Below are 26,053 nucleotides of genomic sequence, written 5' to 3'. Positions count from 1 at the left end.
AGTGTATCCCTCACTGGTAAGATCAGACCAGAGAGTAATCTCACTGGATATTCACATCCCGATCCCAGCCCATGGCCAGAAAAACACAGTGAAAATTATTCACTAAAGCAAATGTCACACTCCTCAAAACTGAGGTGGAATCCTTCACAGCCCCTGTGCCTGTGGAAAATATGACCCAGACCTCATAACCCTTTATAAACATGTTCTATGAACACCTTCAGGAATGCATGGATCATGCAATCCTAAATAAAACCAAGACCCAGTCCTCCAAAGCCAGACATCCTGTCCAGTGGACCCCAGCCATAAACAAACCATACAATACAAGGAGGAAGCTACAATATGATAGATCAAAATCCCAAAAAGGGAAGGCATCTCTGATCAGTATCATTGAAAAACTACGGCCACACATAAGATTGTCTAAGGCCATCTTTGAGATAAAAATTGTACAGGACACCAAGGATAATCACAAGGCATTCTTTACTTATGGTAGGAACCTGTGTGGGAGTCCCCAGATATGCTCAGAAGTAGTCCAAAATGACAAACAATACACCAAACCCAGAGACATTGCCAACGTCTGAGCTGACAGGTTCAGTGCAAACTCCCCCCCCCTCCCCACCAAAAGGGCAAATATCTATCCCAGCAGAGTGCTGGCCCCCTGACATCATAGATGCTCAGGTAACAGCCAGCCTTTCCAAAGCAAAACACAAAGCATCAATGGGACCAGACGGTGTCCTGGGCTGTGTCCAACATGAACCCCAAGAAGAATTGAACACAAACATAAAACCACTGTTCAATCTCAGCCTTACCACAGGATATGTACCCAAAGAGCAGTGTACAGGAACAGTGGTCCCTCTCCACAAAGGTGGTGCCTCAATGGATACTGCAAACTATTGCCCCAGAAGCCTGACTAGCTTGGTCTGCAAAGCTATGGAAAGGATCATCATGGACCTCAGAAATAAACATATTGGGGTCCTACAGACACTGGATCCTACCCAGTTTGGCTTTGTTAAGGACAGATCCTGCCTCTTAAACCTGGTTGAGTCATTTGAAACAGTCACCAAGGCCATTGACGAGGGGAAGGTGGTCCACACAGCCTACCTGGACCTTGCAAAATCCTTCCATACAGTACCCCACTTGGTCATCATAGATAAGATCACCAGCTTCAATATAAACCCCAATGTCACTAGATGGGTTGCAAACTGGCTCAAGGACAGAATCCACATGGTCAGAAATGCTGGAGCCATGTCAGACCCCAAACCAGCTACAAGTGGCATCCCACAAGGCTCAGTCCTGGGACCTCCCTTGTTTGGTATATATTTCTCAGAGGTACAGGCCAACACAGAAGGACTGTTGGTGAACAGGTTTGCAGATGACTGCAAACTGGGCACCATAATCGACCCTCCAGCTGACAAAAGCATCCTACAAAAGGGCCTCATAGAAACAGACAACTGGTGAAAGAGCCATGTCCTCAAGCTAAACGCAAAACAGTATATAGTCCTCCCTTTTGTCTAAAACTAAGTGGCCACAAATTACCACATAGGTGGTAACCCATTAAGTATGGAAGAAGTGATAAGGGACCTGGGGACCCAAGCTGATAGCAATCTCTCATTCGATAACCACGTGGCCAAAGTGTTTAGAAAAACATGTCATACAGCCCACCTAATCATGAAGGTATTCACATCTACATCAGGGGAGGTCATCGTGCCTCTTAACTCATCCCTCATCAGGCCCATAATTGAGTACAATGCCCCTTGTGGGATGTACCTTATCAGACACCTGCAGCAGCTGGAAAGACCACAAAAGTACCTCACCAGGAGGATCAAAGGGCTCAAACACATGCCATTCGCTGCCTGGTTAAAGAAAATGCAGCTCCACTCAGTGGCATACCGCCTGCCCAGAGGCAATCTGTGTCTGATGTATAAAGCCATGTCCAACCTGGAATCAATGGACATGCTGCACCTCGGAAAATCAGAATCCCATCAAGCTACACACTCAAGAGACCTGAACCTCAGCACTGAAATAAATAGGACATGCTTTAGTGACAGATTCATAACCCAGAGGCTCCCCCCAATCTTGAGTAAACCCCCACTCCAGGTTAGCCAGAGTCCCTCACTGACTCTCTTCATGAGGAATCTTGATGAGTGGATGGGAGATTGTAGGTTTACCCTGGGTATCACTTCTATGTCACTGTTAGACAGAAGCACAGTATACTAACCTTGAAAAATGTCATGGCAAACTCCACTTAAAATGTGTGCTGAAAGCCAAACACACTCTGGCTAGGATTATAAATGCCCTAGGGCAGATAGCCTAGTATGAACCTATGAACAGAATCACACACACCAACTAGTACAAATGTGGTCAATGTGGAGTAATGTTTGGCAATGTCCACCCAAGTTGGTGAATACACAACAATGTTGGACAAGCCTGGTTTAAGTAGGCCATAGCTGAACAAAATGCAACATACTCATAGTTCGCCAACTGGCCCTTAACCAGTCTGGTCTGCTTAGTATGAACATTTAAAGCAGTGATGGGACTCAAGCACATGATACTGTGCACCATAGTGAATGTACTGAACCACTACACCATGACAGTATTGCAGTGTTCAGCCAATATGAGAGAATGTTGCCAAGTCTTTGCAAACTATCACATGGAAACCCTGCAGGCACAGCATAATCCCTGTTGAGTTATGACACAAAGGAGTCTGGCAGTAAGAACACAACATGACTTCCAACACACACAGTATAAATGTCAATATTGGTCATGTTCATACACAACCAGAAATGTAGTGGACTCCAGATCACAACATATGGAAAGGTCACACTGGGCATGCTCACACACTTGGATAAATGAGACATATGTCAGGCAACAAAGCATGGAAAGCCTGAACTGGGCATGCTCACACACTTAGGCCATGTCTGAGTATAGCAGTCAGTCACACATATCTGGCAGTTGTATGTGTTAAGCCAGTAACCTCCCACGATCCAGCAATCCACCATGTGGACACAGTTAAATGACAACAGACACATATATTAATATACTGGAACTCTGTCATGATCAAACATGTTATGTAGATACACAAGTTGTTCATAGAAACTGGGAAAGCTATGGCAATAAAGACCTGCAAACAGGAGCAGCAACAAATATTGTGCATCCTGAACATAAACATAGGTGCAGAGGTCAATACTAGGCTGTCTTCCCTAGGGAATTCATAAGCCTAGGCAGAGTGTATTTGGCATCCACCTCCCCAGTAGAGTAGCCTACTGTGCCTCTGTAAAGTAGGTCACAGAAGGCACCCTTTAAGGCTAGTTTGATGTGCCTCTGTCAAGCAGGGACACAGTGGAGATCCCAGGGGTGAATTAGCAATTTCCCATCCATGCGGCTGTAATTCGCTGGAATAGGGTTGGCGAGGGGCTATGTCTAACTTTAATTGGGATTCATTTCCAGAGTGAGGGGAGCCTCTGGGTAATGAATCTGTCCCTGCAGCATGTCCTATTTATTTTTGTGCTGAGGTTTAAGTCCCTGGAGTGTGTAGCACTAAGGGTCTTGGATGTTATGATGTGGAGCATTTCCATTACTTCTGGGTTTGAAATGGCAGCATACGTCAGGCATAGATCACCTCTGAGTAGGCGTTAAGAAACTGAGTAGAGCTGGAGATCCTTTAGTTGAGCTGCATAGGACATCTGTGTGTAGCCCATGATCCTCTTGGGGAGGTACTGTTGTGTTCACTGTAGTTGCCGCAGGTGTTGGATAAGGTACACCCCAAAAGGGGCATTGTAGTCAAACATGGGCCTAATGAGTGACAAGCAGAGGGTCACAATGACCTCCCATGATCTACATGCAAACACCCATGTGATAAGGAGGGCTATATAAAGGTCTCTGCAATGACTCTGTCAATGTGATTAGCAAAGGAGAGGTTATGATCTATGTGGGTCTGTGGCATATTGCTCTGTTATGTAGTAGCTTCCTCCTTCTGTTGTACAGCTTATATATGGCTGGGGTCAACCTGACAGGTCTCCTGTTTTGGAGGAGTCATGGTTTTATTTGGGATGGCATGATTAATGCATAGCTGCAGGTGCTCATACAATGCGTTTGTAATGGAGTCTGCAGATTGGGCTGTATTATCCTCCAACACGGGGCCTTTGAAGTATTCCACCTCAGTCTTCACAAGTGCAAAGTCTGCTTTTGAGAAATTCTTTACAGTGATTTCCTTGGCTGGGGGTGGGGATGGGATATGGATGTCCAGGGAAAGTTGTTTATGGTCTGATCTTAACAATGACGGTTCTACCTGTGGTGTGGAACATAGAGAGTCCCCATGTTGGTGATGATCAGGTCCAATATGTATTCCCCCTTGTGGCTGTGGTGACTGGTTGTGCCATAGCGCATGGATTCATAAATTGTAGTGGCTGTAGGGTGATGTTGTTGAGGGCCTGAGTAGTATCCGCAGTCAATATTTGTGTACCAGAAGTCAACCACTATAATGGTGTGTGTGAAGACCTGCATATCCTACACTGTTCCCAGGAAAGCCAAGTGTGGTTTCTGGGTATGCGGGGGTGGTCTGAACTACACACCAAACCAAAAGGCAGTTTTGCACAGTGGTAGTTGTATATGTATGGCCTGTCATGCTTAGTGCAGTGGTACCAACCCAGAGGTATGTGTATCTGTGATGTATATGGATACACCCCCTACTTGTGTTGTGTGTTACAAGTCCTGTGGTCATGAAGCATGGTAGAGAACATAACCTGGCAGAGCCAGTGTGCATATGTGACCCTGAACTATGCATCTGTTAATGCACAGATATTGTTATCCCCCATACTGAGGGATAGTTAAAAATGTACATTCTTCTTTGGAAAGACTGATGATGTCAGCACCCTATAAATACAGCAGGAGAAGGGAAATCATCCAATAATGTGAATAGCATGCTGCACTAATGCGTCTCTCTCAAGTATCATGATATAGCTAGGTAGGGGTTTGAATCCTGCAAACGCTGTGTATGTTTGGGGGGTATATATATATATATATATGCAATTCTCCATGAAAAGACTGTCCTTTTTGAAGACTGGGATAACACACTAAAAGATGTACATTCCTCTTTGGAAAGACTGATGATGTCAGCACCCTATAAATACAGAAGGAGAAAAGAAGTCATCCAGTAATGCGAATAGCTCGCTGCGCTAATGCGTCTCTCAAGTATCCTAACATAGTTAGGTAGGTGTTTGAATCCTGCAAATGCTGTGTGTGTGTAATTCTTTGTGAAAGGAATGGCCTTTTTGAAGACTGGGATAACACACTAAAAGATGTACATTCCTCTTTGGAAAGACTGATGATGTCAGCACCCTATAAATATAGCAGGAGAAAAGAGCTCATTCAATAATGCAAATAGCGTGCTGCACTGATGTGTCTCTTTCAAGTATCATTACATAGGTAAGTAGGGGTTTGAATCCTGCAAATGCTGTTGGTGTGTATGTAATTCTCTGTGGAAGAAATGGCCTATTTGAAGACTGGAATAGCACACTAAAAAATGTACATTCCTCTTTGGAAAGACTGATGATGTCAGCACCCTATAAATACAGCAGGAGAAGGGAACTCATCCAGTAATGCAAATAGCACACTGCACTAATGTGTCTCTCGCAAGTATCATAACATACAAACGCTGTGTATGTATGCAATCCTCTGTGGAAGGAATGGCCTTTTTGAAGATGTACATTCCTCTTTGGAAAGACTGATGATGTCAGCACCCTATAAATACAGCAGGAGAAGGAAACACATCCGCTAATGCGTCTCTCTCAAGTATCATAACATAATTAAGTAGGGGCTTGAATCCTGCAAACACTGTGTGTGTATGCAATTCTCTGTGAAAGGAATGGCCTTTTTGAAGACTGGGATAACACACTAAAAGATGTACATTCCTCTTTGGAAAGACTGATGATGTCAGCACCCTATAAATACAGCAGGAGAAGGAAACTCATCCAGTAATGCGAATAGCGTGCTGCGCTAATGTGTCACTCTCAAGTATCATAACATAGTTAGGTAGGGATTTGAATCCTACAAATGCTGTATGTGTATGCAATTCTCTGTGGAAAAAATGGCCTTTTTGAAGACTGGGATAACACACTAAAAGATGTACATTCCTCTTTGGACAAAACTGATGATGTCAGCACCCTATAAATACAGCAGGAGAAGAGAACACATCCAGTAATGTGAATAACACACTGCGCTAATGCGTCTCTCTCAAGTATCGTAACATAGTTAGATAGGATTTTGAATCCTGCAAACGCTGTGTGTGTGTGGGGGGTGTGTATGTATGCAATTCCCTGTGAAAAGAATGGCCTTTTTGAAGACTGGGATAACACACTAAAAGATGTACATTCCTCTTTGGAAAGACTGATGATGTCAGCACCCTATAATTACAGCAGGAGAAGGGAGTATTTAAATTGAAAGGAATTGCCTTTTTTGAAGACTGGGATAACACACTAAAAGATGTACATTCCTCTTTGGAAAGATTGATGATGTCAGCACCCTATAATTACAGCAGGAGAAGGGAGTATTTAAATTGATTTAACTGTGTTGCAGGAATATTAACTGAACTGGAAGTTTTGACTCCGCTCTTCTGTTATTCCCACTCACCCTCCCTGTTTTTGTTTTGGGATAACACACTAAAAGATGTACATTCCTCTTTGGAAAGACTGATGATGTCAGCACCCTATAATTACAGCAGGAGAAGGGAGTATTTAAATTGACCCAACCGCGCCGCAGAACACCAACCGAACTGGAAGTTTTGACTCTGCTCTTCAGTTAGTCCCACCCACCCTCCCTGTTTTTGTTTTGGGATAACACACTAAAAGATGTACATTCCTCTTTGGAAAGCCTGATGATGTCAGCACCCTATAATTGCAACAGGAGAAGGGAGTATTTAAATTGATTTAACTGTGTTGCAGGAATATTAACTGAAGTGGAAGTTTTGACTCTGCTCTTCAATTAGTATCACCCACCCTCCCTGTTTTTGTTTTGGGATAACACACTAAAAGATGTACATTCCTCTTTGGAAAGACTAATGATGCCAGCACCCTATAATTACAGCAGGAGAAGGGAGTATTTAAATTGATTTAACTGTGTTGCAGGAATATTAACTGAAGTGGAAGTTTTGACTCTGCTCTTCAATTAGTATCACCCACCCTCCCTGTTTTTGTTTTGGGATAACACACTAAAAGATGTACATTCCTCTTTGGAAAGACTGATGATGTCAGCACCCTATAATTACAGCAGGAGAAGGGAGTATTTAAATTGATTTAACTGTGTTGCAGGAATATTAACTGAACTGGAAGTTTTGACTCCGCTCTTCTGTTATTCCCACTCACCCTCCCTGTTTTTGTTTTGGGATAACACACTAAAAGATGTACATTCCTCTTTGGAAAGACTAATGATGTCAGCACCCTATAATTACAGCAGGAGAAGGGAGTATTTAAATTGATTTAACTGTGTTGCAGGAATATTAACTGAACTGGAAGTTTTGACTCTGCTCTTCAGTTAGTCCCATCCACTCTCCCTGTTTTTATTTTGGTGTTAATCTTAGTGGCCTTGAAACTGCCCGCCCCTCTTGTAAATTTGTGTTTGGATACTCCTTCTGGGCCCATCTCATTTGCTCACTCAACTGAGTGCAGTGAGATCATATTCTGATATCAGGCACTCCTACTGTGTACAAAGAGAGCATCTGGGAAACAGAAGAAAAAAATATTTTAAGCTTGTTTCCTGCCTTCCTAGTGGAAAGCAATTTTTAGTACTTAATAAATAAGCACTTATCCAGGCATATCTAAGGGTCATCTCCCAGTGATTTCTCCTGTCTACCTGATGAATCTGGGCATCTTGGGGCAATGCAGCAATTGCCTCATGTACACAGACAACCCTCTCCTCCTACCACCCAACACTACAACCTGTGAGAGATGCACTTATATAGCTAAACTGGAAGCAAAGCTCTCTTCACCCAAGACTGGACTAGACAGTCAAGAGGAGAAGGTAAACACTTGCACCACACCACACTCATCACATAGTCCCTCAAAACCTACACCACCAAAACACACACAGAAACACAAAACACACACCTACATTTGCAGAGGCTCTCAATAAATACCTGCCCAGGCATCAGGGACATCCAAAGCATAAATGCAAGCAAACTCCACCCCCAACACAATCCAAATGACACATAGCCCACAAACTCAGTGTGCCACTCAACCACAGCCCATAAGGCATAACAACATACCCAACACTCTAGTCATAGGTGACTCTATAGTCAGGCACACTGATGTTCCACTCCCTAGACTAAACAAGGAGAAATTTACTGTCAGCTGCCTGTCAGGTGCCAGGATCCACCATATAATGCATGCACTCAGGTCACTCCACAATAAGTACAAATATCACACTGTCATTGTCCATGTTGGTGTGAATGACCTGAGACGTACCTCCCTGGACTACATGAAAAGAGACATGGAGGAGCTCTCTGATCTTGTATCCCAGGCAGGTATGACCCTAACCCTGAGTAGCATCCAGCCATCACCCAGAATGATACCACAATACAAGGACAAAATGATTGACTTCAACAATTGGCTAAGCTTCTGGTGTCATTCTAAGGGGATCCAGTATTTGTCTGCCTGGGATGACATGATCGACAGTCCACAATGCTTTGCCAGAGATGACCTGCACCTGTCGCCTTTAGGATTCCGGATACTGGCTAAGACTCTTGCCATCCCTATAGTGCCTTTTTTAGGCAAGGTTCAAATGACAAATTCACCACCGTAACAGGTACAAGCAAGCAAACTCTGAGGGTAATGCTACTCAATGCTAGAAGTCTAAACCTCAAAATGCACTCACTCGAGGCACTCCTTAAAATGGAGAATATTGACATCTGTGCAGTGACAGAGACCTAGTTCAAAGCTCCAGAGAGCACCACTGCATTACCAGGCTTCAATTCATACCACACCTTTCGGCCACCTAACCCAGAAAGAAGCACTAAAGGCAGAGGCGTGTCCATATTCATTAAGGATATCCACACCTCCAGGCTAGTTGCACAGCATAATGCATCCGAGATTATCCAAGTGCAACTAACTCTGGGCAAGACCGCAATCCAAATTTTGGCTTGCTACAGAGCCCCCACCATGCCCCAGGATTCACACTCCTCATTTCTTGATACACTGGAGGGTATTAGGGTACACCCCAACACCCTAATAATGGGCAATTTCAACTACCCCACCATTAACTGGGATAACTACTCATGTACCAACTCTTTTGCTCAACGTTTTCTAGAATTCATAAATTCCAATGCCTTGGATCAACGTATTCACACCCCCACCAGGGGCAGCAATATCCTAGACCTGGTCATTACCAACATAGGAAACCGCTGTTCCACACCAGAGGTCAATTCCTCGTTGGTCAGATCCGACCACAAGCTAATCAGCCTAGACATCCACATCCCACCCCCAGCCCCAATTAGGGAAACCATCATAAGAAACCTCTCCAAAGCCAACTTCACACTTCTTAAGACAGAAGTGGCAAACTTCATGACACCCATGCAGACGGACAATAGAGGTATGACTGCTGAATCCTACACAAATGCACTTTATATGCACTTACACAAGTGCATGGATCATGCTATCCCTAATAGAACCAAGATGTTATTCTCCAAAAAAAGGAAGCCAATCTGGTGGTCCTCTGCCATAAACAAACTCTACAACAGAAGAAAGACATTGTTGCAAAAAAGAGTAGAATCCCATGACTGGAGGAACTCCCTGGTCAACCTCAGTAAGAAGCTGAGATCCCTCATGAAATCCTCCAAAGCTAGTTACGAAAACAAAATTGCCACTGACTCTAAAGACAACCACAAAGCATTGTATAACTATGCCAAGAATCTAAATGGGAACACTCAGATCTGCTCTGAGTTACAGCATAATGGCACTAAATATACAGAACCAACTGATATTGCCAACATCCTAGCAGATAGGTTCAGTGCTAACTTTACCCCCCTCTCACCCCCTAGAGGGCCCATCTCTATACCGGAAGAATGCAAAGTTCCTATAATCATGGCTGCACAGGTAAAAAACCCACTCTCCAAAGCCAAGAACACAGCATCTATGGGACCTGACAATATCCCAGGCTGCGTTCTACACAAACTACAGAATGAACTGGCACCCTACCTAAGTACCATGTTCAATCATAGCCTCACCTCAGGCTTTGTACCCACTGAATGGTGCACTGTGACAGTTATCCCACTCCACAAAGGGGGAGCCATGATGGACCCCGGGAACTACCGCCCCATTAGCCTGATGAGCCTGGTCTGCAAGGCCATGGAACATATCATCATGGAACTCATAAACAAAGACATTGGTAATCTCCAAACTCTGAACCCTGCTCAGTTTGGATTTGTAAAAGGCATATCATGTCTCCTAAACCTGATTGACTTCTTTGAAGCAGTCGCCAAAGCCATAGATGAGGGTAAAATGGTTCACACAGCTTATCTAGATCTCGCCAAGGCTTTTGACACCATCCCCCACTCTGGAATTATAGATAAGCTCACTAAACTAGGTATAAATCCCTATGTCACAAGATGGGTTGCCAACTGGCTCCTGGACAGAACCCACACTGTGAAAGTAGCGGCTTCCAAATCCGACATCAGACCAGTGACAACTGGAGTACCACAGGGTTCAGTCCTGGGTCCTCTCCTGTTTGGTATCTACTTCTCTGAAGTGCAGGCCAACACAGAAGGTCTTTGGCTAACAAAGTTTGCAGATGACTGCAATCTAGGAGCCATAATCAAAACTCCTAATGATGTGGACAAACTACAAAAGGGCCTCACTGAGACAAATACCTGGTGTCAAAGCTATGGCCTGAAGCTCAATGCCAAAAAGTGTATTGCCATCCCCTTTGGTAAAAACTCTGTACCCATGAACTACCACATAGCTGGTAATCTACTTAATGCTGAAAATGTGATAAGAGACCTTGGGACACAGGTGGACAGTAGTCTCTCCTTTGATAATCACATCGCCACAGTGGTCAGGAAATCCTTCTATGTGGCTCATCTCATCACAAAAGTAATCTCATCCAGAAAGAAAGAGGTCATTGTTCCCCTCTACTCATCACTCATTAGACCCATTATAGAGTACAATGCCCCTTCTGGTATGTACCTCACAAGACATCTACAACAACTGGAAAGACCACAGAAATCCCTCACAAAGAGGATTACTGGCCTCAAACAGATGCCCTATGCAGACCATCTCAAAAAACTACAGCTTTACTCCATCACATATTGCCTACTCAGGGGTGATCTCTGCCTAACATACAAAGCTATGTCAAACCCAGAGCTGTTGGACATGCTCCACTTAAAGAAATTCCAATCCCTCTGAGCTACACGCTCTAGGGACCTTACCTTGTCACCACAATAAACAGAACATGCTGGAGGGATAGATTCCTGTCCCAGAGACTTCCCATACTTTGGAACAGACTACCTATCTATGTCAAACAGAACTCCTCATTAGCACTCTTCAAGAAAAATCTTGATGATCGGATGGGAAATGGGAAATTCACCCCGGGATCACTTCTGTGGCTCTGCTTGACAGGGGCACAGGAAAATAATTTTCTTGGGTGGCGAAAGCCAGGGTACATTTTTTGGCTAGGCTTATATGGGCCCTAGGGCCGATAGCCTAGTACCTACCTATGAACCTATGAACCTATGAAATCATCCAGTAATGTGAATAGCACGCTGCGCTAATGCATCTCTCTCAAGTATCATAACATAGTTAGGTAAGGATTTGAATCCTACAAATGCCATGTGTGCGTTTGCCACACAGTTTGTCAATGTGTTGTGTGTTTTGCTTTTATTATTGTATGACATATTATTATGACAGTAATTTCAATGCACACATCAGGTATGTGTGTGCCACATACAGATATGTACCTGTGACCTTTAATAGTTCCTATGTGTGAAGCCTGCCCCATATGAATACAGTTGTTACCTTTGCCAGCATGTGCTGCAGCTTACCAGATCTTAAGCCATACATGTATGTTGGTGACAATGCAGGCTACTGCAGTGATCTGTGTCCTAGGCCAACTATGTGACACACACCCATGAAAGCTTTGATAGATAAATGTAGGTGAGGGTTCATGTCTGGAGTATATGTCAGACATGTTAAAACACAGCAAAGTATGTGAGTGATGGACACACAGTGTAGGTGTATGGCAACTGTCACCGATATGCATACAGACACCTTCTTGCTTAGGTGATACACCGAGGGACTGCAGAATACCTTTGGAAATGTGAATATCACAGGAAAGATATGATAATACTTGTCCACATGTACACACCATTACCCATTCTACATGACGGGTGCTACCACCTACATGGTACTGTTGGAATACTATGTTAACTACATGCCGATGCCAATGCCACAGTTGTGTACAGCATGGCTTGGACAACAGGTATCTCTCCGTATGATACCCTTGAGGTGGTTAGGTGTGTCATGTGTAGAATGCATTGTAGGCCAGTGTATGTATTTGCAGTCATGAATGGACATATCCGTAGTGTGTTGGCATGTACGTAAGACTGATATATGCCAAAGAGTATTGTTCCCAGGGATGTGTGGGCTCAGTGAGAATGGCTACTGGTATAGTGTAGTACTGCAGGGATATCACTGACACCAGATTCCTACATCTGTGTATCAGTTGAGGAGACACCATGTAATGACCACTGAATGTCAGGCTATGTAAGCTGTGTATACTACCAGAATGCAGGCGATTGACATTTGGAAACTGTATCACCCACAGCATACTGTCAAACCATGTCATGTTCCATGCTAACCATGTTCACAAATATACACCTGCACCTCAGTGCTGCAAACATCACACATGTACTGTCCACACCCCAACACATGCAGGCACAGGTACACACAACAGCCATGTGGCACATGTGCAGACAGTACACTTTGGGAATTACCACTGGTGTATACAAAACTGCAATGACAAACATAGGTAATGCATCATGCATTCTCGAATATACCCACAACAATATCATTACACTATACTGTTAACAACATGATAATATTACTACAGTGCTATGTAGTCACCCTGTGCATCAGCACCATGCTACCCTGTTCCTGCATCAATGTTACAGATGGCAGAAGGTGGCACAGTTTCATCATATGCACAGGGTGTGTACTTGGTTTGCCAGAATCTGCCATTGACACATCCAATTGACATGTATGTGTGTGTGTGTGTTAGTGAGGGACAACAGTACAACATGGGGCAACATTGCTGCAATGTGTGTGTGTATGTGTTAGCCCTAGGTGTTAGCATTATATGTGTGTGTATACATGAACACAGTTCCACCATGTGGCTGCCATATACGGGTGTTGGTATACAGCCACAGACTGTACCTGCCAGGTCATACAGATCACTGTCTCTGGCCATGGACACGGTACCTGTGCCTGGCAGGGGTGCTACGGAAAATTCAGGTACTAATCCAGACTGGGTACTGTCATCAGAAGCAGTGGGTTGTTGACTGGACACATGTCCCTGCTGGGACTGTCCAGAGCCACGTGCACGTGGTCTTCTTGGATGGTCTAATGACAGCACAGACCCAGCATTGCTGGGGCTGATACTGGCACTGTGGGAGCAGCTGTGGGTTTGTTGTCATCCGCGACAACTGCCAGCTGATAATGTTGCTAGCATACGTCCACATTGACGCCTCAACTGTCCTGCACTGTCCTGGCTCCTGGACATGTAGTTGTGGAAGAGATCTAATGTGTCCCCCCAACGTCTATCAGTGACCTCGCTGATGTTACAGATGGCAGACGCAACGTCACGCATAGTGTCATTCATAGCGGTGCGATGTGCTCTAAGCTCCCTCAGACCCTGTCTGGTGTACCGTTCCATACGTGCCTATGCCTGCATTACAGCCTGGAACATAGCTGAGGTTGAAAGACCTCTGTGGGCATGTCTGACAGGGGCAGTACGACCACGGATGCTCCCACGAGTACCCCTGGACATATGCCTGTGTGGTACATTGTCAGGAATATGGCCATGGCTGCTGTGAGGGGATGCATGTGCCAATGATACCACACTACCCTGGTCAATGCCCACTGTATGCTGTCCCTCAGCTAAGGACATTGGTGACAATGGATGTATCGGCAGGATGACTGTGCACATTGATGGGGTTGACTGCTGTGTAGTGTCAATTGGATGACCAACGATAGACCCTGTCACACCTCCCTGTGCCATTGCACATGTATCATCATAATCACTATCCCCAGCAGTGGCTTCAGGTTCCCTGCTGCACTCCACCAGAGCAACATCAGAACCTGTGAGAGGAAGATAGGAAACACAGTTTACAAATGTGTACACGATATTAGCACATGCACAAATGCACACAGGCACACAGACACACAGGCACACAGGCGCACATGCGCACATGCACACATGCACACAGGTGCACATGCACACCTGCACACAGGCGCACATGCACACCTGCACACAGGCGCACATGCACACAGGCACCCAGCTGCACATGCACACAGGCACCCATGCACACAGGGGCACATGCACACAGGCACACAGGCGCACATGCACACATGCACACAGGGGCACATGCACACAGGCACACAAGCACACAGGCACACATGCACACAGGCACACAAGCACACAAGCACACTCCTCAGTACAGCAAATACAAACACACACACACCTGCAATCCAACACATACACAATACTGTTTTAGGGTGGGTGACAGTATCACAAGGAAAAACATCAGTGCACACATTTCAGCATGCAGATTATGTGTTGCACAGGAACATGCAGTGCAAGTGTAGACAGCCCTTGTTAATAACAGTATATGTGTACTTGATGCTTGTTTGTACTTGTTCAATGATTGTCTCCACCCTGGGACACAATGTGTAAAAGGACATAACAATGTTGTGCAAGTATTACAAGCTGTGGGTGCATAGATTTGCACACACACACACACACACACACACACACACACACACACACACACACACACACACACACACACACACACACACACACACACACACACACACAACACATGACGGTGCTACGCAATGACTGCGATGTGTACTTTTGTGGTCGGTGGAAATGGATGTGGTGTAGTAACGTGAGCCATGATCAACATGCTTCTTGTGGTCAGTCAACAATAATAATGTGTGCCAGAGAGGCAGCTAGCATGCTGTACCTGACGTGCAGTAACATGACTACATCCACAATTACACAGCCACTTGTTACATGGATTTGTAAGGTGGCCAATAGTGAGCATTGCCTAGCATGAATGTATTATTTGTTCAAGACTGTTGCACAAAGACATGATAGGCCTCTATCCCTCAGGTATATTATGTGTGCTGCGTAGATGATAAGTGGGATACTGAAGGGTGGCCATACAGCAGGTGTCATAATTGGACATGTGTTCCAGGCTAAGGTGTAGTGTGTATGCCAAACATGTGTGTGTTGTGTACATGTGTATCAGGTATGCCTATGCAATGTCCAGTACTGTGTTGCCACACATGTATGTCATGCTCTGTGTATTGCATGTGTGAGGCAGCTATTGAGAATAATGGGATATGCATAGTCTCATAGCAAACATGCACAGCATGCATTATGCGTAGGTGTGTTACATGTGCACAGACTACACCTCCATATGACATGCACATGTCATTAGCAATAGTGATGTTATGACACACTCACCAGCATGGATTGGCTGCCTTGCTGTCACTCCAGAGGGGCCTGCAAAAATATGAGAGTGATTGACTGTGGCCACAACTGTGACATTGATACTGTGAGTATGATAAAGTACAGTAGTAAAACAGGTGGCTTTCACAGGTGTACAGATTATGCTCAGAATATCAATCTTGCAGAAGAATAGGCAGGTTAACAGCTACACAAACAGTACACATCTCACACATGCATAAACTACCAGTACAGAGAACAGTCAACTACAGATATGGCATGTTACCTGCATGCTCCATTTCAACATGCTGGGTGGCTCCGGCCTCCATGATGACACATGTTTGTCGATGTTGCTGTTGGCCTGGAGCCACAACACTTAGGAGGTGCTCCTCCACACTGGTGAGGGGGGTAGATAGGTACCCCACCGCCTGTGGCAAGCTGTTGTCTGTGGATATCAGACGCATGCTGCCGGACATGTCTAATTAAATCACTGCAGTGATGGGGTACCTGCTCATATGTCCAGTTATGCATGCCTATGTCATTTACCCGACGGACAAGATCTTGCCACAGTGCAGCCCTCTCATGCTGGTTCTGGCTGGTCCTGGAAAACAGCACACAGTAATTCTGAACCAACCTCTGGTGGATTTCCTGATCTTCTGCTGCTGTATAAGGTGGGTTTTGCTGATGCACCATCACCCTGGAAGGAAAAGAAAAATATGTGAGCAAGTCATGTGGCACACTTAATATTCTAATGTACTGATATCACTTAACTGCCATATATAGCATCTGTCTGTCTATCAGGGGATAGATATGTTCGATACCACATATCAGTGCTCAGCCCACAACTGTTTGACAGTGTCTGCCACACTCCATACAACAAACTAGTATACACAAGCACTTGGCACACTGTGTGGGATACAATGCACAACCTCACACTGGGGGTATGTATCAAGCTAATGGATGAAGAATATTGTCATCCCATGCAATGAATGCAATGCACATTTACAGTTTCAACGGTAATCCACCCTAGTCTTTGATGCCATACCCCTACCTGACATATGTGCACAGTTGTTACTATAGCCAGCATACTGCTGTCACAGAGTATACATGCTGCCAGGTACACACACATACCCTGTAACACACATGTGATTGCGGCCATGGTACAGGCATCATTACACACACATTACACATACATACAACACACAAATGTATGACAACACAGATGAGCATTAACTGTGTACCTTATAGTACTGTGTGCCCCTACTTACAGATACCTATGCATGAGGTATGTAATCTGTGCAGACTACAGGAAACACACCAGACAGTGTTACCAGGGAATGTGAACATACACCATATTGTAGTGTTTAGGCCTACAACATCAGGTAGTACAACAGTTGATATGTGAGCTGGATTCAACAGCAGTACCATTTACTGAGCATACATGTATTGCTTCTGCCTACGATGGGACACCACAGTTGTACACAGGGAAGTATGGCACAAGATATGCCAATCTACTATGTTTGCATCCCGATAACTGACACATCTTTCTCTGGCCTCACACTAAGGACACCAACTACCATGACAGACACAAACTAACACTAAGCTATCACACCTTTACAGACCTTGCACACAATCAGTGTCACACTCATTCAACTTCACATAGCTGGTATTGCACTGAGTACATGTGTGTGTGCATTGTGTCATAGGTAGGTACTGTGCTATTGGCCCTGGGCCTAGGGCAGCCTAGCCATATGCTACCCTGCCCTTTGGGACACATGTAATGTGATTTTACTTGCTCCTGTGAAACCATTACACAGAGGTGACTCACAGGGCATATTACCTATCTCCATAACATTCATCAGGGGTATGTATGACATCTACTAATAAGGAGCCTTGTTTGTTAAGGCTGGGTGGTTTACTCCAGGGTATGGCATATTTGTATATAGAAACCTGTACCTTCAGCATGTGCTGTTTAGTGCGGTGACAAGGATTAGTGCCCTAGGTCATGTAGGCTGGACGGATTGTGAGGTGTTGCCATGGTGGTTGGCCAACTGGTATGGGTGTGACATAACTGTGTATGTCCAGCAGTGGTAACCTTTGTGTAGGAAGTATGCAAGGCATTCTAGCTGTGGTTTTGAGAGTCAGTCTGCATAGGGAATGTGTTTGAGGGCATTATCAGTGTTTGTTAGGTATGTCTGTGGCCTTTCCACTTGCTGTAGTTCTCATGGGAGGTACATACGGCATAGGACATTGTGAGGTGTAGAGAGGTACACTGACTTACATTTCCCTAGCTGACACACCTTTTGTGATGACACGTACCATGTACAGGGATTACAAGACTAGTGTGCCACTGTAGATATCAAAGGGGAGGCTATTGTACACCTGTGCCCCATGTTCCCTTCTGACACCTCCAGTGGTAGGCAGGCAACCACCTATGTGATAGTTAGTGGGTAACATGTTTTGGAATGGGGTATGGTACTGCAGTATCAACAATGGTGTTCAGTCCATGCCCTGGTCACCTGGCACCTGTTGCAGTACATCTGCCCCCATGTCCCCTCTCTCACTCTCACTTTATATATATCTATATATCTACACACACTTCTAAACATCCATTGCTGTACATATACATGCACATGTAGGCACACAGACTGCCCACCTTTCATGGTGGGAATATCACTTCTGAAACAATTGTGAGACATACCATTCTGGAATGATATTGCACAGTGTTGTGCATAATGCATTATGCTGTCCTCAGGCCATATAGCTGTAGCAGGCCTCCCTGGCTCAGTCCCACAGAAGTTCACCACCACATGACATATACCTGAACTGCATGCTGTTTTCAATGCCACACACTACAACCTACATTGATATGTGCACATAGCAACCTTCAACTACATATGTATGTCCAGCCTTCACTAACAGTTGCAGTATGTCCCTTGCCCTATGCACATCTGCATATACATATGGATACAGACTGCTAACACATTGCATGCAGCCTGCTGTGTGGTAATTGCAGTTCTCACTGTGATTTCAGAACACTGCTAGAAAATGATAGGTTAGGTAGGCGTAGCCCTTTCAGTTTTGCAAGGTGGGACCATGCTGGTTTGCTGTGGACACTTGTGTGAGTCAGAAGGTTGGTATATCTCTCATATCTAACGCTGTGTTGTAGCCACTGAAATGCATGTTGTACTGAAACCTGACTGTTGCATCTTCCAGTTCACTCTTCTCAGTGTGTATGTTAACTCACACCTGCTAATGCTAACACTGTTTACATGGGAGTATGTACTTACCTGTGGGATTTGAGGATTAACTGGCATACAACAGTAGTTCTTGCAATGTGTTGCTATGGCTTTTGTATTTTCCCTTTACATTCACTCCTTGAATGCCTGATATTTGTCTTTACTGGAATGTGTTGCTATGGCTTTCCTATTTTCCATTTACATTCACTCCTTGTAATGCATGATATATTTCTTTCAACACTAAGTTGTTATATGTTAGGTGTGGCTTGGTGGCACTTCATGCAGTCTGGTGAGCCCAAGGTCAGGGGTTTAACACTTACAGGGGTATTTTATTTTGCTGCTGAGCAGTACTAGGGCCTTGTCATACAGAGTGAATAAGGCACTTTTAAACAGTTGTAAGCTGGAAGCAGGAAGTCAATGGGGACACCAGCTAGGGATGTGCAGGCTGGGTGTAGGGAAGGTCCATAGCTGCACATTTCTTTAACTGCAATAGCTGTACACATGTTTGACATTTGCTGTGACATTTGAAACCTTCCACCCCTGAGAGAGGGGTGAGGACAACTAAGTATATTGTACTAACAATTATGAATATCAGGCACATGCAGTGCTTGTGAACTGCTATACTGTCATTAGTATGTTAGATGGCTACATCCTTTGATATTTCTGTGTTGTACTCCTACATAAGGGCATGCTTGTAGAAGTAATTCTACAGCTATTCGCAGAGTGTTTAACAGCAGACAGGCTGATATGCCTGTGTGTTTCTGACACTTCCAGGCCTGAGATACTCTCAGGTATATATTTGACCAGCCTCAGGGAAAGGTACATATCAGTGGGATACACCCGTGATATATTTCAGATATTCTGCAGTTGTGACTGTGAGGTATTTTGAGCATATGTATTACTACACCATTTCTGACATGCAAGCAGTGTCTACTTTAACTTATTGACAGTTACCATTACGTGGGATTCCCCACCTTTCTGCCTACTGTTAGTACATTTCACAGGGAGTCAGTGGGGCACAGGTAACAGGTGTTTGCAAATCAGGGACATCCCTGTAAATCAGTCACAGTTGGGAGGTCTGGCCTCTTACCTATTCAAATATGGCAGTGTTTATCCTGCTCTGATACTGTGTGGGGTTTGTAAAGTGCTACTGTAACATTATTACCTACTTGCATGGCTGTTTCTCTTCTTCCACTAATGTAATGAAATTCCACATGAATTGCCAGTAAAGATACACAGAACAAGCTTTGTGTAATGGCCTTCCTATTTTCCCTTTACATTCATTCCTTGTATTTCATGATATATTTCTTTCAGCACCAACCTCTTGTATATCTGCTGTGGCTCAGTGGTAATTCATGCAAACTAGTGTTTCCAAGGTCTGGGGTTTGGGACTGACAGGGGTATTTTATTTTTCTGATGAGCAGACTACAGGCCTTGTCATACAGAGTGACTAAGGCACTTTTAAGAAGTTGTAAGCGGGTTTGCGTTAGGATGCCTACTGAATAGTCTAAAATATGACCTAGCAGAACCCCTCATGCTTTGTGCCATGTGAGTGGAGAACTCAGGTGGTCATTCCCCTTCACAAGGGAGGACTTTCAGGAGGTCTTGGAAACTACAGACCCATTAGTCTGACTAGTTTTATTTTCAAAGCCATGGAAAGAATTGTCAAGTAAATTATAAACAAGGATATATATGAGACCTTCAGACACTGGATTCATCCCAGTATGGCTCTGTCAAAGAAAGGTCATGCTTACTGAACCTGATGTATGTCTTTGAAAAGGTCACTAAGGCAATGGATAAAGAAAAATGGAGCATATTACCAACCTACATCTTACAAAGCCATTTGACACAATACTCTACTCAGGCACTGTCAACAAGCTTATGGAACAAGGTATAAAATCTTTGGCATCTACTTCTCAGATGTCAAAGGCAATATAAAAGTCCTCCAGCTAGCTACATTTGCAGATGATTGCAAACTGGGAGCAGTCATTTATTCCTCCAAGACAAGAACACCCTTCTAGATGGTCTAATACAAACAAACTCTAGGTACCAAAACCATGGCTTACAACTCAATACCAAGAAATGTATTATAGTACCTTTTGGGAAGTCTGACACCCTAGCAACACTTCCACTGTTAAAAGAACCAGACCATTGGAGAAACGTTGAAATGGAAAATACTTTATTGCTCTTGTCTTATATATAGCATTAAAAACTTCGCTATTCAGCGAAAATCATTCATATATACCAAAAAAACTGTTGAAATCAAGCGCTTTCACTTGGTCTCAATACCAAGCTTTATCAAGATAAAATCTGTGCTGAATAGAGCTGTTAATATAGGGCTCATTTACCACCATGTGACAACAGGTAATGATTAGGCTTTAAAGCTATACATTCATTAGTTTACCTACCTACACTTCATTTAAAACATTACACCATTACTATATATTACATTAATGTTCATATAAATAAAATATAAAAAATAGAACAAAATGTATTTAATATTAACCTTATTAAAATGTTAAAATATTTGATCCATATTCTTGTGTCCTATAGTAAAATTCAGTTCACTTTGTATCTTTTACCCTAATACCTGGTTATATACTACAAGTATCTACTTCAACTAATGTATACATAAATATATAAATATACAAAAATATACAAAAAATGTATATAAATATGTATATATAAATAAATATTTCAATATATAAATAGACAAATATTTCCAAAAATATTCTCAAAAATATATTTTATAAATATTTTTTAAAAATATTTTTTAAAAATATTTTTTAAAAACATTTTTTAAAATCTGTCCCTAAAATACTTGTTAAAAACCAATGTATTATTGCAAAAAATATCTCGAAAAAAAGAAACCAATGCTTTTTACAAACATTCTACGTCATGCCCAGAAATGAGTATAAACTTTATTGTGTTAGAACAAGTACAAATGGATGGTAGAGGGGGTGATTGGGAAGCACGTTTAGAATATAAGGAACTTTTGTGGCAGCTTAAACTAGATGCTGCTACTAGTCCAGGCTTGAATGATAATATAAACTTAAAAAGTGTTCTTAAATTAAGAATGGCCAGACTATGATTATATAAGTAAGTGGATGTATTGTGTATAGAAATTGTCAGTCATCTGATTTTGTTATCAGTATGCTATTTGTTTTGATACATTAATGTGATATAACATATGACAATGCGTTATTATTTTTTGCAATAATACATTGGTTTTTAACAAGTATTTTAGGGACAGTTTTTAAAAAATGTTTTTAAAAAAATATTTTTAAAAAATATTTTTAAAAAATATTTATAAAATATATTTTTGAGAATATTTTTGGAAATATTTGTCTATTTATATATTGAAATATTTATTTATATATACATTTTTTATATACATTTTTTGTATATTTATATATTTATGTATACATTAGTTGAAGTAGATACTTGTAGTATATAACCAAGTATTAGGGTAAAAGATACAAAGTGAACTGAATTTTACTATAGGACACAAGAATATGGATCAAATATTTTAACATTTTAATAAGGTTAATATTAAATAAATTTTGTTCTATTTTTTATATTTTATTTATATGAACATTAATGTAATATATAGTAATAGTGTAATGTTTTAATTGAAGTGTAGGTAGGTAAACTAATGAATGTATAGCTTTAAAGCCTAATTATTACCTGTTGTCACATGGTGGTAAATGAGCCCTATATTAACAGCTCTATTCAGCACAGATTTTATCTTGATAAAGCTTGGTATTGAGACCAAGCGAAAGCACTTGATTTCAACTGTTTTTTTGGTATATATATGAATGATTTTCGCTGAATAGCGAAGTTTTTAATGCTATATATAAGACAAGAGCAATAAAGTCTTTTCCATTTCAACGTTTCTCCAACGGTCTGGTTCTTCTAACAGTGGAAGTGTTGCTTTGGTGTATATTGCTTCGTTTTCATTTTATTATAAGTCTGACACCCTACATAATTATGCCATCAAAAAAACAACCTTAAAAATGGATTCACTAGACAGGGATTTGGGAAATCTTGAAGATAGTAACCTAGCATTTGACCAATATGTGACCAATGTAGTAAGAAAATCCTTCTGTGATGCTCAGCTTATAAGCAAGGACATGGCATCCAGGTCCAAATAGGGCATCATACTACTGTACTTGCCCTCATCACACCTATCATAGAGTATAATGCTTCCTTCAAAATGTATCTGACCAGATACCTGCAGCAACTGGAATATCTACAAAGACTCCTTACAAAAAGAATACAGGAAGTTAACACAATGTCCTACACTGATTGCGTAAAAGCCCTGTTTTTTTTTTTACTCGGTATCATTCAGACTTCTGAGAGGTGATCCTTGACTGGTATGCAAGATATCCCTGGACTCTGTTTTGATCAGCCTTTTGGACAACCACAAAACAAGCAGCATCAGGACTACTAGATTAGAAGGCATAAATTTTGCTTGTAACATAATCAGGACATATTGGAGGGACAGATTTGCTTCTCAGGGAATTCTCATTCTCTGGGACCGACTCACCATCCATGTGAAGCAGAGTTCTTCCCTATCCCTATTTAAATGCAACATGGACAAGTAGATGTGTAATCAGAAATGTACCCCTGGTCTGGCTCTTATTTCTCCGATGAACAGAGGCAGTCAGTAAATCACCACCTATAAATCAAATATAAATCATGTTTGTGGATCAAATTTGGGTTGCACATGTAGTCTTATAAGGGCCGTAGTGGTCATTAGCCTAACATACACCTATGAATCTATGAACAATCTGTCCTTTTCAACTGGCCTTTCATTTTCCTTCTACTTTACCTTTTTACCTGCTCCATGATTTCTGATGCTAGAAGTCATTCTTAGTCATACCTACCAAACACTTAATCTTTTTTATAGTTGACCTATGATATTAAATGGGTTGAATGTTTAATGATAAACTTCTACCCCTCTTATATTTTTATTTCAGCTTAGTTAACATTATGTAAACCATTTCCTACTGGGTATAAATTGTGTTATGTTAGCAATGCTAGCCTATATCCTTCTGCCATGCAACTTCTTTTTCCTTTTTGATCCCTACTTCCCCACTAAATGTCAACTATGCCATACAGATCCCTTTACATAATGATGTTGCTCCTCAGCTTATCCTCTGTTCTTCTTCTGCTACTGGGCCATCTCTCATCCTACTATCACTCTATAATAACAACTCTCAACATATCCCCAATTCTGCCCAACCACATATTCATATTTTCACTCCACACACTGCACCAAACCAATGCACTGACATCCCTAACCTTTACTCCAAATATGGAGTGATTAACTCCATTTCAACTCAAACCAAAACAAAATTAAGTGGAAAAATACTCTCCAAAAACAAATATCAGTAATTCGCCAATAAAGTAAAATACTTCTAGGAGGAGATATTCACCATAATCCTAGCCCCACCTATCACAATGAGCATCAAGACAGTTCTCTGCCACACACTACTATAACCCTACAACAGTCAACCCCCAAACCCAGTAATCTAACTTTTGCTGCCTAAAATGTTAAAAGCAAAAGAAATAAAATTGCTGAACTATATGCCTGGATTACTCCAAACAAAGGTGATGTTCTTGTTGTAACTGAAATGTGACTTAAACCCAGCAAAAACAACTCTGAAATTGCACCTGGCAGCTATAATATTATTCATAATGACTGTATAAAGAGGAAAGGTGGTGTTATTACTTTACTATTTCCCAACCACTACCACATTTCTCCTTACAACAAACCAATACCAAAATTCAATTCAGCAGAGCTTATTACTTTTTAGAAATTAAACAATTATAAACAAATATGTATTACTGTTCTTTACATCCCTCCTGGTGACAATACAGCAATACTGGAAGATATCCTACATTGGATATTCATAATTATTACACAAGAAATAATACTACTGGTTGACATGAATGTCAATTGAATGGACATAAACTCCAAAACCCCTGCATCTAGTATGAATTTATTTGGCTTGACACAACTGAATAATAGCCCCACAAATTCCAACAAGACATTAAATTCCTTCTTATACTTGATCCTAGTATCAGGCCCTAGCAAATGCACCACCTCAGGTACAATGTCTGACTCTGTCAGTGGTCATCTCCCAGTTTGTACAACCAGACATCTCACACGTCCACTTAAACAGCATGTTTATAAACAACAAGCAACATTTCCAAGTTTAATCGGGAAATTTTCATTACTAATTTAACTGGAACTTCACAAAAAAGGTCTCCCCTTAGATGTTGTAAATTAATTCAGTGCAACGTTTCTGCATATCCTTAATAGCCTTGCACCTTCTAGAAGGAAGAGATTAAAATTAACTAATGCAGTTTGGCTATCCAAAAAGAGCTGAATGCATGGAAAGAAAGGCAAAAATATAAAACAGCACAAAATCTTAAACTTCAGAATGCTTTGCAATTATACTAAAAAGTAAATTAATGAATACAAAAGACTACACTATAATAAGGTTCAGAACAATAGAAGACATAATCAAAAAAAATTTCTGGACAGGCATTAAAGACATCTTGCATCCCATCCATAAATTCAACCCTAATCCCTCTCCCAATAAATTGTCACTCAAAACTGCAATACAGTTTATCTCTTATTTCATACATAGTAAAGCATCAATAACCAGGGAGTCCCCAGCATCTAATCCTAACACTGCCCAGCATTCATGTATCACAGCACCCACTTTCACCTTCCAACCTGTGCCCACATCCTATATAAAACTATTATTAAACAAACTGAAACCATGCTCTAATTCAGCTGATGACATTCCAAGTGAATACCTTAAAATAGGAGCCAACAACATTGCCTAATGCCCTCTTGGTCTCAATCCTTATAAATTGGTCAGTGCCTGAATCCTACATTCCTCTCACTGGAAAAAGTCACACATTATCTGTCATTCATTCAGTCAGGATGAAACAGACAAACATGCGTGGGTTTAGTTCAAACAGGTTTATTATGTACAGACACATCAGGATTGAGGAAAATAACTTTAACTTAAATACGGTTATGAAAAGACTGGCCATTTCTGTCATACATGTTCACTCTC

Source organism: Protopterus annectens, chromosome 5.part0, assembly GCF_019279795.1.
Source record: "Protopterus annectens isolate FY-2018-M chromosome 5.part0, PAN1.0, whole genome shotgun sequence".
Taxonomy (NCBI): Eukaryota; Metazoa; Chordata; order Ceratodontiformes; family Protopteridae; genus Protopterus; species Protopterus annectens.
Note: the sequence above shows the minus strand (reverse complement) of the source record.